Source organism: Rhinolophus sinicus, chromosome 15 (genome assembly GCF_057876585.1).
Source record: "Rhinolophus sinicus isolate RSI-liver-muscle chromosome 15, RSI-T2T, whole genome shotgun sequence".
NCBI classification, from domain to species: Eukaryota; Metazoa; Chordata; class Mammalia; order Chiroptera; family Rhinolophidae; genus Rhinolophus; species Rhinolophus sinicus.
In genome coordinates this window covers 56,612,911-56,632,277 of record NC_142515.1, presented here as the reverse complement: position 1 = coordinate 56,632,277, position 19,367 = coordinate 56,612,911, and the positions used below count along the sequence as shown (strand labels likewise).

The following is a 19,367-nucleotide window of genomic DNA, read 5'->3' as shown; positions in this document are numbered from 1 at the left end:
GATATTTTATTATTATGATTATTATTATTATTGCTGCTGCTGTTGTTGTTGACTAAAGTGCATAGTTCATTTTAAGTTTCACTTTTTGTGTTGTATATTCTGTGGGCTTCCACATATGTATAATGACATTTATCTACCATTATAGTATCATATAGAATAGTTTCATTGCCCTAAAAATCCCCTGTGCTCCACCTATTTACCCTCTCTCCCCCCAAGCCACTGATCTTTCTCAAGCTTTTTTTTTTTTTTTTTTTTTTTTAAGGAGGGTGCAGCTCACAGTGGCCCATGCAGGGATCGAACCAGCAACCTTGGTGATACCAGCACCACGCTCTAACCAACTGAGCTAACTGGCCACCCTGCACTGATCTTTTTAATGTCTCCATAGTTTAGTCTTTTCCAGAATGTCATATACTTGGAATCATACAGTATGTAGCTTTCAGATTGGCTTCTGTCCCTTAGCAATATGCATCTAAGTTTCCACCATGTCTTTTCATGGCACGATAGCTCATTTCTTTTGTCACCGAATAATATTCCATTGTGTGGATGTGCCAAGGTTGTTTATCCATTCACCTACTGAAGACATCTTGGTTGCTTCTAAGTTGGGCTATTATGAATAAAGCTGCTAAAAACTTTTGTGTGGACATAAGTTTTCAGCTCATTTAGGTGAGTATCAATGAGCGCAATTGCTGGATCATATGGTAAGTGTATGGTTAGTTTTATAAGACATTACCAAACTGTCTTTCAATGTGGCTGCACCACTTTGCATTCCTACCAGAAGTGAATGAAAGTTCCTCTTGCTCTACATCCTCGTCAGCATTTGGTGTTGTCGGTGTTCCAGATTTTGGTCATTCTAATAGGTGTGTAGTGGCATGTCATTGTTGTTTTAATTTGCATTTCCCTGATGACATATGATGTGGAACATCTTTCCATATCATTATTTGCTATCTGTATATCTTCTTTGGTGAGGTGTCTGTTAAAGTCTTTGGCTTATTTTTAAATTGGGTTGTTTGTTTTCTTATTGTTGGATTTTTACCAATAACCTCTTCACTATTGTTATAATTATCATTATCAAAATTATAAATAATGAAACAAAAGAGATATGAGTGCTTACCAAGCACCATATAATGTGTAGCGTGTTTTGCAAGCATTATCTTACATACTCCTCATAACAGCACTATTTTTTTTATTTAATTTTGCCTGTGAATAAGTGGCTTAGAGGGATTCAATAACTTCTGTAAGATCATACAGCAAGTGAGCAATAGGTGCAGAACTGCAATCCCGTCTTTGGATCTCCAGGACCAGAAACTTAACTACTGCATACAGTTTTTCCTTTCCTTCTACTAATGTGTGACAGGTGTGTTTCTTCTGGTTCAGCTGGGAACATGAGAAGGATAGGGAGAAGAGTGTGCTGGATTTAAAGATGGATGGATATATGAATCAATATAACAACTGATATATGTATATCCATATCTGATTAGAAGCTTGAGACAAGAAACATATCTACCTTTAAAAAGAAAATAAACAAACAAACAAAAACATGGGAAGCTATTCCTAATTTTTCTACTTAAAGCATATTACTTTGAATGGTATTTTTTCCATTTTAGAGAAATTAAATTTCCTTCTACAGTCAAATAGAAAACAGTTTAAAGTGTAAGCATTTTTTCTCTCCCAAATTGCTAATGGACCAATTAACAATTTGTAATTTGGTCTGCTACTCTCTTTCATCTGGATCACTTACTAATCCAAATAAGGCAATCATCTTAATCCATTTAGCATACCGAGGGTTGCTTCTGTTAGAGACGTGCATATATCTCTGGACACTAAGGCAATTAGTAAAAATTATAAATGTTATACACATATTATGAAAACTGAAAAAGGCAGTTTATTAACCTTATCAGAGTTCTTGTGTTTATACTAATGCATAGTGATTAGCATTCCATTCATTGGGATGAAAACGCTTGTATCTACGCTGACACTAGGGCCTTTCAGGCAGCTTCAGGCTGGGTGGTTTCTTTCACTTCTGTACTTCCTTCTACTCTGGCTGCTCCATGTGGTTTTACATAATTATGAAAATTTCACTTTTGGAATGAGAATCAACTTCCCTTCAGCTTCTTCAGGAATGCAGGAGTGGAAGCCTCTCTAGTGGGGCAGGACCCTAAGAAAAGTGTCCAGCTTTTACCTCTCTAATCCTGCCACCACAGGGCCCCCAACAGGTCAGTGCTTGAAAAACAGGGACTTCCTCTCAAGCCACTGGAGTCACATCTTGGTCTCACTCAACTCACTTCCTTCCTTGTGCCTCAAGTCTTCAGGCCACATTCATTTCTCTCACAGTGGTTACCTTTACCTTTATTGTACATTCAGTGTCCCCTTTAGCCTTTCTTCTCCACCAACCCATCCTCCTTCTTTGTTCTGAAGTATAAATGTAATTATTCAACACATTTTCATTGCTGTTCTCTCTGAGAAAAGAGATGTAGAAGAATATGAAAAGGAAGTGATGGAAATAATACCGGGAAATGACAACGGTTCTGGAAATCCATGTGTTTCTGTCTTATCTCTGATTTTGGACCACATGATCTTCCAAACAGGTAGACTGATGGTCGTTTTTCCCTTTCTTTCATTCAGGAATATGGTTCTCTTAAACACTCCTTACCCAGACATCAGTCCTCTCTTAGCCCTCTATCCTAGCTACTCTCCTTGAACACCTACTAGGAATAAGGAAATGAGAGTTTGATTTTAGCTTATTTCATTTCATTCTCTTTGCATTATTTCCATTTTACAGATGAGAAAATTGAGGTTCAGAAACTTTAATCATTTTCCCCAAGCGTAAAATACTTTTACAGTACAGAGCAAGGATTTGAACTAATATCTTTCTGATTCTTCAATCCACTCTCGCTTTACTGCATTGTCCCTTCCCTCCAGAAATTATGTTGAAATATTAGATAAAAATGAATGGCCATTTAGATGTTCTCTAATCCTTAATGGGTCATTTATTCTGTGGCCAGGCTGGTGATGCAGTCAGTCTCCACCATGCCCTAACACCTCTTCTCTCATTGACAGACAAGAATGGGGGACACCCACTCTTGCTGAGTTATATTTCAGTAAGGGAATCGAGTTATTTCCTCATCTATACTATGGAATACAAACATCTCTAAGGTCCTGTCCCCTAGATCACAAGTCTCTCTAGAAGAGAAACCATAACTAATTAATCATTCTCTCTATATAGCAAGCTCTATCCATAGTACATAAAGACTGCTGGATGCTTAGCAGATGCTCAAGCATTTTTATTAAAAAGTTGAACTAAACTATTCACATCTATAATCCAAGAATGTTATGTTTTATGATTTTCACAGTGAATAATAATAAAAACAACAACTGGAAAACGTATTCTGAATTTAAGTGTCATCTAATTTAAAGTAGACATTATGGGACATGTCAGATAAAATTTCTCATTAATTCCTCTTCCAGCCTGTCACTTAGCAAAAAAGTAAATATTGAGGAAGTTGAGGTCTTTCTGAATTATCCAAAATTATGAAGTTCTTCAATATAGATTCAAATTCATGACCTAGCTTCCTTTTAATTTTATTCATTCATTCATTCATTCATTCATTCATTTATTTATTTATTTATTTATTTATTTATTGGGGTGGCATTGTTTAGTAAAATTATATAAGTTTTAAGTGTACAATTCTATAATACATCATCTATATATTGTATTGTATGTTCACCACCCAAAGTCAGTTCTCTCTCTATCACCGTATATTTGACCCCCTTTACCCTCTTCTATCACCTATCCTCCACCCTTACCCTCTGGTAACCACTAAACTGTTGTCTGTGTCTATGAGTTTTTGTTTCTTTGTCTTATTCCTTTGTTGCTTTCAGTTTTATATCCCACATGTGAGTGAAGTCATATGGTTCTCAACTTTTTCTGACTTAATTTGATTAGCACGATAATCTCAAGATCCATCCATGTTGTCACAAATGGCAGTATTTCATCTTTTCTTACGGCTGAGTAATATTCAATTGTGTATATGTACATCTTCTTTATCCAGTCATTTATTAAAGGACACTAGTTGTTTCCATGTCTCGGCCACCGTGAATAATGCTGCAACGAACATAAGGGTACATATATCTTTATGGATAAATGTTTTCAGATTTTTTGGGTAGATATCCAGAAGAGGGATTGCTAGGTCATGTGGTAATTCTATTCTTAATTTTTTTTTTAGCAACCTCCATACTGTTTTCTATAGTGGCTGTACCAATTACATTCCCACCAACAGTGCATGAGGGTTCCTTTTACTCCACAGCCTCTTCAGCACTTGCTATTATTTGTCTTGATGATGATAGCCATTCTCACAGATGTGAGTTGGTATCTCGTTGTGGATTTGATTTGCATTTCCCTAATAGCTAGTGAAGTCGAGCTTTTTTTTTTTTCTTCATATATCTGTTAGCCGTTTGTATGTCTTCTTGGGAGACATGTCTGTTCAGGTCCTCTGCCCATTTTTTAATTGGATTGTTTGCTTTTTGTTGTTGTTGAGTTGTACGAGTTCTTTATATATTTTGGATATTAGCCCCTTATCAGAGGTTTTGTTTGCAAATATCTTCTCCCATTCAGTTGGTTGCCTCTTTGTTATTTTAATGGTTTCATTGGCTATGCAGGAGCTTTTTAGTATGATATAGTCTCATTTATTTATTTTTGCTTTTACTTCTCTTGCTTTTGAGGTCAAATTCATAAAATCCTCTCTGAATCCAAGTTCTATAAGTTTAGTGTCTATGCTTTCTTCTGTGCAATTTATTGTTTCAGGTCTTATGTTTAGGTCCTCGATCCATTTTGAGTAAATTTTAGTATATGGTGACACATAACAGTCTAGTTTCATTCTTTTGCACATGGCTTTCCAATTTTCCTAGCACCATTTATTAAAGAGGCTGTCTTTTGTCCATTGTATATTTTTGGCTCCTTTGTCAAAAATTATCTGCCGATACATATATGAGTTTATTTCTGGGTTCTCAATTCTATTCCATTGGTCTGTGTTTCTGTTTTTCTGCCAATCCATGCTGTTTTTATTGTCACCTTGTAGTACAGATTGAAATCAGAGCATGTGATACCACCAGCCTTGTTCTGCTGTCACAACATTGCTTTGGCTATTCGGTGTCTTGTGATTCCATACAAATCTGATGATTTTTTGTTCTATTTCTTGAAAAAATGCCATTGGGATTTTGATGGGTGTTGCATTAAAATTTGTATATTGTGGGGTGGCTGGTTTTCTCAGTGGTTGGAACACGGTGCTCATAACACCAAGGTCGCCAGTTTGATTCCCACATGGGCCAGTGAGCTGCACCCCACTCCCCCACAACTAGATTGAAAACAATGACTTGACATGGAGCTGATGGGTCCTGGAAAAGCACACTCTTCCCCAATACTCCCCAATAAAAATTTTTTTAAAAAATTTGTATTTGGGGCAATATGGCCATTTTAACTATGTTGATTCTTCCAATCCATAAATACTGAATATCTTTAAATTTCTCTTTGTCTTCTTCAATTTCTTTTAGTAATGTCTTACAGTTTCAGTGTACAGATCCTTCATATCCTTTGTTAAGTTTATTCCTAGGTATTTTATTCTTTTTGTTGCAAAAAGAATTGTTTATTTCATTTCTTTTCCTGAAATTTCACTTTTGGTATATAGGAAATCAATGGATTTTTGTGCATTGATTTTGTTTCCTGCAACTTTACTGTATTTGTTTATTGTTTCTAATAGTTTTTTTGGCGGAGTATTTAGGGTTTCTATATAAAGAATCATGTCACTTGCAAAAAGTGACAGTTTAACGTCTTCATTCGCAATTTGGATTCCTTTTATTTCTTTTTCTTGCCTGCTTGCTCTGGCTAGGACTTCCAATACTATGTTGACTAATGGTGGTGACAGGGGCCAACCCTGTCTTGTTCCTGATTTTAGAGGAAAAGCTTTTAGTTTTTCATCATTAAGTATGATATTAGTTGAGGGTATGTCGTATATGGTCTTTATTATGCTGAGGTACTTTCTTTCTATACGCATTTTGTTAAGTATTTTAATCATAAATGGATGTTGTATCTTGTCAGATGCTTTTTCTGTATCTATTGCTATAATCACGTCTTTTATCTTTTATTTTGTTTATGTGACGTATCACACTGATCAATTTCTGTATGTTGAACCATCCTTGTGCCCCAGGGATGAACCCTACTTGATTGTGATGTATAATCTTTCTAATGCATTGTTGTATTTGATTTTCTAGAATTTTGTTTAGGATTTTTGCATGTTCATCAGAGATATTGGTCTATAGGTTTCTTTTTTGTATTATCCTTACCAGGTTTTGGATACCAGGGTAATGTCAGCTTCATAAAATGAGTTAGGATGTATTGCTTCTTCTTCAAGTTTTTGGAAGAGATTAAGGAGGACAGATATTAAATCATCTTTGAAGGTTTGGTAGAATTCACTGGTGAAGTCATCTGGTCCTGGACTTTTGCTTTTGGGATGGTTTTGGATGACTGATTCAATTTCTTTACTGTTAATGGGTCCATTTAGATTTTCCAAGTCTTCATGATTCAGTCTAGAAAGGTTATATGTTTCTAAGAACTTGTCCATTTCTTTTAGGTTATTGAATTTGGTGTTATATAGTCCTTCATAGTATTCTTGTATGATCCTTTGTATTTCTGTAGTTTCCATCATTACATCTCCTCTTTCATTTCTGATTTTGTTTATTTGTGTCTTTTGTCTTTTTTCCTTAGTGAGTCTAGCCAAGGGTTTGTCAATTTTATTAATCTTTTCAAAGAACCAGCTCTTTGTTGCATTTATTTTTCCTATGGTCTTTTTGTTTTATATTTCATTCAGTTCTGCCTTAATTTTTATTATTTCCTCCCTTCTGCTGACTTTGGGTTTCATTTGTTATCTTTTCTAGTTCTTTAAGGTGTAATGTTAGGTTGTTTATTTGAGATTTTTGTTGTTTATTGAGATAGGCCTGTAATGACATAAATTTCCCTCTTAATACCACTTTCGCCTCATCCCAATAATTTTGATACAATGTATTTTCATTCTCACTGTTTCTAAATATATTTTGATCTCTCCTCCCATTTCTTTTTTGATTCAGTTGTTATTTAATATCATGTTGACTAATCTCCATGTATTTGTGTTTTTTTCTGCTACCTTTTTGCAGTTGATATTCAACTTTAAAGTACTGTGGTCAGAGAATATGCTTTATATAAAGCAATCTTATTTAATTTGCTGAGGCCAGTTTTGTGTCCCAATATATGGTCTATCCTTGAGAATGTTCTACGTGCACTATAAAAAATATATAGTCTGGTGTTCTAAGATGAAATGCTCTGTAAATGTTAGCTGTGTCCATTTGGTCTAATGTGTCATTTAAGGCTGATATTCCCATATTGATTTTCTGTTTGGATTATCTATCCATAGCTGTTGATGGTGTTTTTAGATCCCCTACTATAATTTTGTTTTTGTCAGTTTCTCCCTTGAGTTCTGTTAGTAGTTGCTTTATATACTGTGATGCTCCCTGATTGGGGGCCTACATATTGATGAGTTATGTCTTCTTGTTGTATTTTCCCCTTTATCATTATAAAATGTTCATCTTTGTCTCTTGCTAGCTTTTGTATCCTAAAGTCTGTTTCATCAGATGTAAGCATGGATACAGCTGCTTTTCTCTGGATGCCATTTTCTTGGAGCATCATTTTCTACCCCTTTACTTTGAGCCTATATTTGTCCTTGTAGCTGAGATGAATCTGTTGGAGGCAGCATATGATTAGGTGTTTATTTTTGATCCAGTCTGCTACTCTCTGACTTTTTGTTGGTGAGTTCATTCCACTTACATTTAGAGTGATTATTGATACATGAGGATTTCCTATAGCCATTTTATCTTTTGTTTTCTGGTAGTTTGGTGTCTCCATTGTTTCTTTGCCTTTGTGTTTCTGCCTGTTATTTTAGTTTGGAGGTATTCTATGATTTTTTTTCTCTGTTTACTCATTTTTTATGTTATGTGTCTCCATTCTGAATTTTTTTTTTTTTTGAGTGGTTACCATTCAGTGTGTAAAAGAATGTTTCATATATACGGCAGTCCTTTTTCTTCAACATCCATCTTATTTCCATTCCCCTTTGCAAATTCAGACCTTTACTCCATCCCCTTTTATGTTTTTGTTGTCACAAATTATCCCCATTTATGCTATGAGTTGATTTCTGAGTTGCAAAATGTCTTCTTCTCTTTTTCTTTTTCTATGTTTTTATCTTCTTTACCCTTTATGTTATGTTTAAGTGTATAGTGCCCCATTCTGTGTAGGAGTTCCTATTTCCTGCTTCTGTCTGTTTAGTAATCTTAATCACAGTTTTGTATCCTTGTCTTTTTCTTTCAGTTCATATAGCCTTCTTCAGTATTTCCTGTAATGCAAGCCTGTGGTGGAAAATTTCCTCAGCTTCTGTATGTCTGAAAAGGTCTTTATTCCTTCTTCATATCTAAAGGATAACTTTGCAAGATATACGAGGTCTGACAATTAAGTTCGTGAACTTGTTGCAATAATGTTGCTAACCTTTTTTGATATCAGAGGGATTAATCATTATGAATTTGTACCAACTGGATAAATGGTTAACCAAGTTTACTATTTGGAAGTGCTGACAAGACTGCATGAGAAAATTAGAGGAAAATGACCTTAACTTTTCCCCAACAATTCATGGTTCTTGCATCATGACAGTGCACCAGCTCACATGGCACTGTCTGTGAGGGGGGTTTTAGCCAGTAAACAAATAACTGTATTGGAACATCCTCCCTACTCACCTGATCTGGCCCCCAGTGACTTCTTTCTTTACCCAAAGATAAAGGAAATATTGAAAGGAAGACATTTTGATGACATTCACGACATCAAGTGTAATATGAGGACAGCTCTGATGGCCATTCCAGAAAAAGAGTTCCAAAATTGCTTTGAAGGGTGGACTAGGTGCTGGCATTGGTTCATGGCTTCCCACGGGGGTACTTCGAAGGTGACTGTAGTGATATTCAGCAATAAGGTATGTAGCACTTTTTCTAAGATGAGTTCACAAACTTAATTGTCTGACCTCATATTATTCTCGGCTAGTAATTTATCTCTTTTAATAGTTTGAATATTTTATTCCACTCCTTCATGGCTTGTAGAGCTTCTGCTGAAAATTCTGATGATAATCTAATGGGCTTTCCTTTGTAAGTTACCGTCTTCTTTTCCCTGGCTGCTTTGAGAATTCTTTCTGTGTCATTAATTTTTGACAGCTTCAAAAAAATGTGCCTTGGAGAAGGTCTGTTAGGATTGAGGTAATTATGTGTTCTCTTTGCTTCTTGGATTCAAGGATCCAGTTCTTTCTATAAGTTTGGGAAATTCTCATCAACCATTTATTTGAATAGACTCTCTGTGCCCTTCTCCCTCTCTTCTCCTTCTGGTGTACCCATTATTCTTACACTGTTCTTTGTGATGGAGTCAGAAAGTTCCAGTAGAGTTCTTTCATTTCTTTTAACTCTCAGATCTCTCTCTCCTTCCGTCTACATCATTTCCATACTTCTACCTTCGATATCACTAATTTTTTCCTCCATCTGGTCATCTCCATTTCCTAAGCTGGCTATTTTATTCTTCACCTCTTTTATTGAGTTATTCACGTACAGAAAATTTGGTTCTTTTTTTTTAAAATTTCAGTCTCTTTGTTAAAATATTCATTGTGTTCATTCATTTAATTTCTGAGTTCATTAAACTTCCTATCAGAGTTTTCTTGCATCTCATTAAGTTTTTTCAGAACTGCAATCATGAATTCTCTGTCATTTAAGTCACATAATTTCATGTCTTTAAGTTTGTTTTCTGGAGATTTTTAATTTTCTTTCTGAGCTGCCTTGTAACCTTGGTTATTCATGTAAATTAATGGGCTATTTTTCTTCCTTGGTATCTATGGAAGTGGATTCTGCAGTCAGTTGATATGAGGAGGTCTTTCTTTTGCTTCCTAGTAGGTGGCACTGGAGCATTTTATTTTCTCTCTTGCACTGGAGTGTCTTATTTTCTCTTGCCCTGTTCAGGCTTCTCATCAGTAGATTTCCTGGGGAGGTGGGTTTCTTTCCTGTGACCAGGTGGCTTCAGTCTCAGGTCACCACCCCCATGAGAGAATGTGGTGGATTATGGGCGTCTGAACCTCTCAAATCCCAGCGCTGCCCCTGCTGCCAGCTACAGAGCTGTGCACCTCAGCAGCCCTGGGTGCCCCCGTTGCAATCAGCCATGAAAGGTGGGGGTGTAGTGGGGTGAGCTGGGAGAGACAGCTAGTATTTTTGTGACTCTGTTCTCTTCTTAGTAATGGCAACTGCCAGACCACACCTGCCTTGTCTCTATAGCTCCTCCCTTGTGACTGGAATTAGTTGCATTGTGTATCTGTCACTCAGGAACTGTCTCTCCAGTTCTCAGGTCTGTAGACAGTCTGCTCTTTAATCTGACACTGCCATTGTTTTTTGGTTTTTTCATTTGTTTGTTTTTGTTTTTTCTGGGGCCTGCTGCTAATCCTGGGAGGGTGTTAGGGAGGCTGCCAGGCTCCATGGCTTTGTTTTCTGCCTGGCAGTGAGGCTTTTAGACCACGGTTGTCACTCTTCTGTATTTGGTCTTTGCCCTGTGGTCTCTGTCCTGATCACTGGGTTCAGCCATGTTATATGCTGAGCCCTCAGGCAGAATTGCTGGGGTCACAGAGAGTGCACCTGCAATCTCAGTTGTCCCCTTTCCTATCCTGGGACCACACTGAGCTTCAGGCTGCATCCAGAAGCCCCTGCCTCTGAACTTCTCTCTTCCCTCCTCTGTCCCAATTCACCGACCTTCAGATGTTTCAATATGCAGATCTCGCAGACATGCTTGTGTGTTGCATAGGGAATCCTTTGTTGAATTATAGCCGTTCAATTGGTTGTCACTTCAAGGGGAGATATCAAGGAGCATCCCTCATACCACCATGTTCCTGACCTCCTTTTAAATTTTCAGCTTAACAAACAGGGCTTGTTACTCTGCCTTTGGGTATCATTGACCAAAAGGAAATAGAAGCATCAATGCAAATTGACCCATCACATTACCCTTATACTGGCACAGTGATAACAGCAGGAAATGAATGCACAAGTTTATTTCAAAACTTAAATAATTAAACACACAAATATTTCCATGGAGCAGATATGTTATTAATCTCAAATGTACCTTACACCTGAAAAATTGAATTGTCAAGAGTGACCAATTAATGGATGACTAGTGCTCTCCTGATTAAACTTTTCTAATCCATATCATTTAAAATTACCAACTAATCTGTGACTGAAAAACAATCATATAGAAGAAAGACCAAAAAAAAAAAATCTGTTCAGAATTTTGTAACTTTCAGGGTTTGCTCAGTTTACATACTTTTATGCCATAGCATTAGGAAAGTAGTGGCTACAAGAGATGATAATACCACATAACTCCGAAATTTTAAGTATATTCCTAATAGTAAATGAAGAATAGTTTCCATATTGGTATTTTAATTTAATAGGTCTATATTGTTAAATTTGTTTTGTTTTAAATAAAGAAATATTGTGGTCAAGATACTGTCTTTCTCACAAAATAAAAAGATCTTCAAATCCACTATAGTTTTAAAGATTGTTCATTTAACAAGGCTTGAGCAGTGATGTGAATGTATAGACTGCTCAGCTTTAAGAAACTATTTTCTGGCCCTTATCTTTGCTGGGGATGAAAGGACAACATAATTATCTACCTCTGGAATATTTGTTTGCCCCATACAACAGCTTCTTTCTCTGTCTATTGTGTGTGACGTGGGCTGCCCAGCGTGAACTGCTGAGGTAAATTGACCGAGGGCAGCAGAGAGCTCTGAACTTATCGAGGCCAGGCACAGGCTGTCCATCATTATCACAGGTGTGGAGGGACCCAAGCAAAGCCCTGGCCACACAATGCACATACACTTCTAATGGCTTCACTGTGGGCTGCCATTCACTGTGAGCTGTGAGCTGCAGTCTATGGGATGGCTAGAAGTAGTAGTGTGGGCAGCGTCGAGTCCTAGTCCAAGGAAATGCCAATGAAACCATTAAAAAGACTGATGTGACCATGCTCACATGTGACTTTGTGGGCACTCACAGGAGTAGCCAGCCTCTGGACACAAGGCAGGAGGGAAATAGCAGGATGTTATTTTTTCATATAGGAGATACATAAGCACACACACACATACCCATATACGCGTATTACAAATATATCATATCTTTTTTTATAACCTATTTTCTTTACCTATACAATATATTGTGAGTGTGTTGGCATTTCTACAACAGTATTTCTACTGTCTATATGGTGTTCCATTACATGGATGCATCTGTTTACTTAACCAATCTCAATATTTGATAATTTGGATATTTCCAGTTTAGGGTTATTTTTAAATGCTGTAAGAAATAGAAATGCAAAAATATATTTGAACATATTTCAAATGATTTCCTTAGATAAAATCTGTAAAAGTGGAATTATTGGTGAAACGGTTATAAGCATTTTTAGACAATTACTAGCATATTGCCATGATACTATCTAGAAAAGTTCACATCCAGCAGCAGAGAATGATGGTACTGGATTAAAAGAAACAGCCTGTTTAACATACTGGAATCTAGAATATATTGGAATAAATAAAATTTTATTTGAACCTTAATGAAATTGAACAATATTTTATAAATTTATTGAGTTATCTGTCTCATATTTTCTTTAATTCCCTGATTGTGATTATTATTAGTTTCCCATTGACATTTACTCTTCCAGTGGTTGATAAAGATTCTGTATAAGATTTTCTTAATTATGCTTTGTCAAAGATTTTACATTATTTTGCAAATTTGTAGTTTTTCTCAAACTTTGGTGGTGTTTTATGATATATGGATTTTTATGTGATCAAATGTGTTATTTCCTGCAAGATATATGATATATTTTCTTTGTCTAATTTTAGGCTTATAAATTCCACTACCACCAGAAATCACATAAATAACCATATCAGGTCTGTGTTTACATGGAATTCACTGGGCAACAGAAAAAAATTTTTTTACATGATGTGAAATATGGCTCTATCCAAAACATCTCAGCATTTCCAGAATTCAGAAACATGAAATCTCTCTAGATTTATTTATGAAGTAAATTAGTATTTTGTTTTATATCTTAGGTTCATGTTATTTCTTCTTAGATTTGTCCCTTAGGGGAGAAATGAGAGAAAGAGAGAGAGATCAGGTAAGATATTTTTAAATGCTTCCTGTCCCCTTATCAATAAATGGGTTTCTTGCTCCCTACACCCTATCTATCATTAGTTTAGGAAGGAGGAGGAAGTGACTAGGGAAGGACAAAAACAGATAAGAAGAGAAAGAGAAAAAACAATAGCATCATTTTTTATGCCAGCTGGATTCTACAAAGACGAGGCAGACAGGAGGAGAAAAAGATGGCGAGATGCCATTTTTCATTGCCTCTACTACCATACAAGCAAGGAAATGTTGGGAGCTAGGAAGAGGCAGACATTTAAAAACATCCAGATAAGTATGGAGAATTCCAAAAGGTTGATGGCAGCAAGCCAATTTACATTGTGAGATGCCCTAAGTCTCCAGGAAAAGCCCATGGTATAGCAGATGGGTGGGACGGAGGAAGTGCTCCTGGTTCCCTACAGTTTAATGCACATGCAAGAGATCCAGCTGTGTCCCCAAATCCAAGAGGGGATATGGAGGTATTAAAAGTGTTGGTATGCTAGAAGAAGCCTGGCTACAGGAAAGGACCCCTCAAGAGATGGGTAATTTGCAACTAGAGGCAAATCATTATTAATGATGACTCTTGACTATAGTGAGTAGAGTCATCACATCTCCTCAAAATGTCAGATGAAACCAGTTATGACACAAATGTCACCAGGGAGCGATCAGTCCTGGTTGGTCATCCCATGACAGTCACACAATATGATCCAAACAACATTGTGTAGCTTCAAGGAACCCACTTTTTCTGTCTTCACAAAGTCATGTCATTTAAATAACACCCACTCCCAATACTACCAGGAGTGATATTGGAAAAGGCAAGCATGAGAATAACCATTTGCCTGAGTCATCCAAGCAGAGACTAATTTTCATTAAAAGGCAGTTTAAATTATTGGAAAGAACATAGATTATAAATTTGGACTAAATACAATTATTCCCTCACTTTATTCCTCCCTCCCACCCAGTGAAGTGGAGGATGGGAGGGAGCTCATGCAGAAAATGAGAACAGTTATAAAGGAATAAATTTTAAACTGCTTTGTACATCCCAGTTAATGATATTGAATCTGTTGTACTAATACACACACATACACACACGTGCACACATACATTTTCCTTCCTGTTTATTTTTCCAGTTGTTTTATAATGATAACATAATGCATTTTCTTAGTAGAGAAGAAACATTCATTTTTGAAATCTTAGCAGTCTTCTTGAAAATTCCCCAGCAATTATGTATTTCAATACATTTAAAAAACAGTTGGAACATTTTACTTAAAACATTTCTCCTACATTTTTACTTCACAGCTTACTTGGCAAATCTGACTGTAACCAACACAAGTATTTTGCATTTTGGACTGCCATTATTTCTAATTCATATCTAAGAAGATCTTCCCAAAATTTTCCATCTAAAAATTGTATTTCAGAAATGAGTTAGACAAGATAAGAAAGGGATAAACATTTTACCTTACCTTACGTGTGACTAATTTCATTTTTAAAAGAATGTATAAACAAACCTATTGCTGTTAAAGGAGACAACTAAAAGTTAATAAATTATGCCAAGGGACTTGAAAACACAAAACAACATTTTCCAGGCCTTTTTTGAGTCATTCCTAAATGGCTTTATTTCATCTTGAATTAGACTCAGTTGAATTAGACAAAGTTGTCTTCAGATATAAATAAAAATAAGATGATAGTGAGGTTGAAGAGTTCACATTTATTAAACACTTCCTATGTGCTAGGCCCCCTTAAATGCCTTGTAGGACTTAATGTGTCCAGCCCTTGGAGGAAGTCCTATACTCATTCCCATTTTAACAGATGAGGAAATCGGGACTCACAGAGATGAATTAGCTCACCCAGGACTGCAGCTAGGGAATAGCAGGTCTCAGGATTCAATTCTGAATCCTTGAAAACCAGAGTTCACACTTAACCTTCTGCTTTGGTCCTCGGAATATGTTTGTGTTTATGCAGCAATAGAAGCGGTGCACTTAGAGACTGGAAACCATTTTCATACCTTACTTTTGCCAGGTCTTTGTTGTATCATTCTAAGCAAATGATTTGTTACATGCTTTTAAAAACAAAGGTTGTTGTGAATATTGAATGGATTTCAACTTCCTCCTCTATAAAAATAAGGTAACACTACCTATCTCACAGAGTTGTTTGAAAGTTTTATTAGATAATATATGGACAGCACAGAGTATATTTCCCGTATACATCCAGGCTCTTATAAATTATAGCAATTATTATTAGTTTTATATATTTAAACCACTTCAATTTTAAAGCACTGCATAAGTATAAGATTATGCTAGCCTTCCAGAAGTAGGGCACAAAACAATGGATGTATCCTTCCTGGGGACATTTAAGTACAAAGACATCTAATGTACACTGCTTCCAGTGAGAGGAGCCTTGCCCTCTCTATCTGACCTCATTTCCCATCACTTCCCAGTAGACCCATTCTGTGTGTCCTTCAGAAACGTGAGGGTCATCCTGGACCACATTCCTTCCTTCTTGTTCTCCTTCCCCATCGAAAGCTCCTCCTCCCCGAGACAAAACATTTTCATAGCACACAAGTCAAGGGGCTTTGGCAACAGCAAGTGGTCTGGGATCAAGTTTCCAGGCTGAGGACCCACCTCTGTCTGAACACACTGTAAGAGTGCAGGAGACTCAATGCAACTTTCCCAGACTCAGTGCCTGCATGGGTGAAATGGCCCTCCAGGTCCCTGGCTTCTCTAACCGTCTGTTATTTAATAATTCAGCTCTATTAAACTGTTGGAATGAGTGTCCTGTTCCCTGATCCTACTATGTTTAGAATCAGAATGTAGGGTTGTAAACAGTCTTCTCTAAATGTTCCCTGCAGAGGTGTCCTAATTCACCAGCCACTCAGGCCTTACCAGGGCGGAAAGGCACTATGCTGTTCTCAGGCTAGTATGGGTTGCAGATCTGTCTTACTATATTGCCACCTACAGTTTTTTCGTTTTTTTGTTTTTGTTTTTGTTTTAGTTATTCAATTTATTGGGGTGACAATGGTTAGTAAAATTACATAGATTTCAGGTGTATAACTCTGTAATACATCATGTATATATTACATTGTGTGCTCACCACCCAGAGTCAGTTCTCCTTCCATAGCCACCTAGAGTTCTTGGAGAGAAATTCCAAGAGTTGACTATCAAAAGAAATGCACAGCAGAGCTCCACCTTCTAACAGTGGGAGCAACTGTTTCTACGCTTTCACCATAGAACATGCTACCCATAGCCACTGGCCCCAGACACCTGCCAATGCTCTGTCGAAACACAAGTGTGTACACACACATTTTCCTTCCTTTTTATTTTAGTTTGTAGCACAAATAACTACAGCAGCTCTCACCTCCCACGGACCTCTCCACCTATATGGAAGAAAATATATAAAGCAAATTGCCTTAGAGCTTTGGAACCAGCTCTTATGTGAAGTCGTTCAAAGATTTTTTAAGAGTAAGAATGAGTAAGCATCCATGCATTGCGCCTTATTAGTTATAAAGGCATTATCAAGTTACTTTACTTCTATAAGCCTTAACTCCTCATTTTAAAATAAGGATAACAATGTCCAGTTTATGAGGGTGATATGGAAGATAATGTATGTGAATGAACTAGCCTGTGACTGTCCTTTAGGAAGTTAATAAGAAACTATACTTTGATTAAAAAAAAAAATTAACTAAAAAAATATAAAGTAAAATAAAAAGGAAGAAGCTGCTACTATGAGGACAGCTGATATGATTGTCTTCTCAAAGTTACCAATGGCCCTCAATTCTAAGTCAAAGTAGAGGGAAAATATTCAACCCTCGAGTGCCACGGGTTTTTCATTCAAAGAAAAAGAACTTTTTCTTCAACATCTTGCCAGTCTAGGACATGGCCTTTGGTACATCCACCATCTCTGCTGTGACCAAATGTATTAGTTTCCTGTCACCACTGTAACAAGTGACCTTAACTTAGTGGTTTAAAACAACACAAATTTATTTTTTTATATTTCCGGAGGTCAAAAGTCCCACATGGTCTCACAGGAGTAAAGCCAAGGTATCAGCTGCACTGGTTCCTTCTGGAGTTCTAGGAAAAATGCTTTCTCTGGCTTTTTTCCGTCTGTATTCCTTGGCTTGTGGCCCTTTCTTCCATTTTCAAGTGCATCGTTCAAGTCTCTGCTCAGCCACCGCATTGCCCCCTCCTTTGCCGCTGGCTCCTCCCGCATTACTCTGGTAAGGTCTATTATGACTACATTGGGCCCATGTGAAATATCTGGGATAATCTCCCCATCTCAAGGTCCTTACCTTAATCACATCTGCAAAGTCCCTTTTGCCATATTAGGTAACATTCACAGCTTCCAGAGATTAGAATATGGACATATTTATGGGCCATTTTTTCATCCCACCACACCAACTTTCCATCGTGATTGCTTACAGATTCATTGCTTCCATTCTTTCTAATTAAGGAACTCAGCCCAAGAGAACATTGGAGTTGGATTAATACAATTGTACGTATAGATCTCCATAAAAAAACATATATTTCTCCATCAAAGTTACCCGAATTAAAATATGTGGCTCCATTTAGAAATCCACTCATCCATATGCGTTGGGAAAGAAATAGCAGGCAAACGTTTTTGCAAATATTTCTAATAAAGAAAAGGAAAGCATCCAGTTGGACAAGTACCAGCAGAGCAACTACTCTGGAAAGCTTTTGAGAAAAATTACACAGTCTCTAAGCACATTTTTAGCATGGAGTTATGACCCTGCAAACATTCCCTGGTACCTCTCATTACTGCATTCATTTCTAACAAAAAATGTACATGAATTTATGCCTGTGTTCTAACTAGACATGAGACATTTAGAAAAAAGTAATATATATATAAAGGTCATTATGACATTCATGTCTTTATTCCCTTTACTGTTGAAACAGAAATACTTAGACAAGCTCACACATGCAGTGAACTTCTACCCGGGTTGATAAAACATGCACCAATATCAGACCAGTTGTTTCACTTTCTCTTTTACTTTTAGAATCCATTTTTAAAATTATAATCTCCAGTGCTCTCCCTAAAGTAACGAAACAATTTTATTGGTGAGTGTCTTATGATTATTCAGTCTCATTCTTTTCTCATGCCTTTGGCTGTGGTATCATGAGAAACATTGTTATTAAAAGACTTACTAACCAATGTCACCCCCAATAAATTTAATAAACAGAAAAAAGAAATAAAAAAGATATCATGTTATTTGGACTCTCTTTAAAAAACAAAAACACACTGCCCATACAAAATTCCAACTGAAGTATCATATTTTACAAGCATTGTAAATATTCATAGGAAATTTGAATTGTTATCTTATTTATTCAAATGTCTAAATTATACCAACTTGAAATGACTGTTCCACATTTCCATTTTTCAAAGCCTCAGAAATTAATATGGTGGAAAGATTGACATATTTCTACCAGCAAGGAGCTTCTAGTATCAGATACTCCATCACATTTACACAACCTTCTAATATTTCACTAAATTTAAAGTGTTCACATTTGTTGTCATCTAATTTACATAGTAATTCTTTTGCATCTCATTGTGAATAATCTAATGTCCCAAATAAATTTGTATTATTAACTGTCTAGAAAATCATTGTTTATGTATTCACTTACTCATTCAATCATTTAATAAATATTTGTCAAGTGCGTACTACATGCCGGATCAGACACTGAGCTCGTTGCTGAAATGAAGCAATGAACACGATTAATAAGCTTAGTTTTCATTCTTTAGAAGAAGTTACATGTTCCTTTACTCTTCATCTCAATGCCTCAAATCCAATCTGTAATAGCATAAATAAAACCAAAAGTCACAAAACGTAAAATTTAAATCACAGCGCAAGGTTTCACTATTTTGAGCTTAATGAATTCAAAGTTGAATTATGTATATCAAGTTTCTTGAGTAGCAGTTTTTTCTTGGGGGTATTGATGAAATTGCCTCCTCAAGACATTTGTTATTATAAGGACAATTGGATGAAAACAGTTCAAAATCTCCCATGGAAAACAAAACGTTATGCCCATGGGAGTTCTCCTGTCCCAGAAAGTATCATGACTCAGGCTGGACAAGTAACTACCAAAATAAACCTGTGTCTCATTCCT

At 36.4% G+C, this 19,367-nt stretch overlaps 1 non-coding gene across 1 annotated transcript; it reads right to left on the bottom strand.

The window, feature by feature from the left end:
• Positions 1 to 279: 279 nt before the first annotated feature.
• Positions 280 to 353, bottom strand: TRNAT-GGU (transfer RNA threonine (anticodon GGU)). Its single transcript has one exon. It is a non-coding gene; the product is annotated as a tRNA-Thr (tRNA).
• Positions 354 to 19,367: the final 19,014 nt, after the last annotated feature.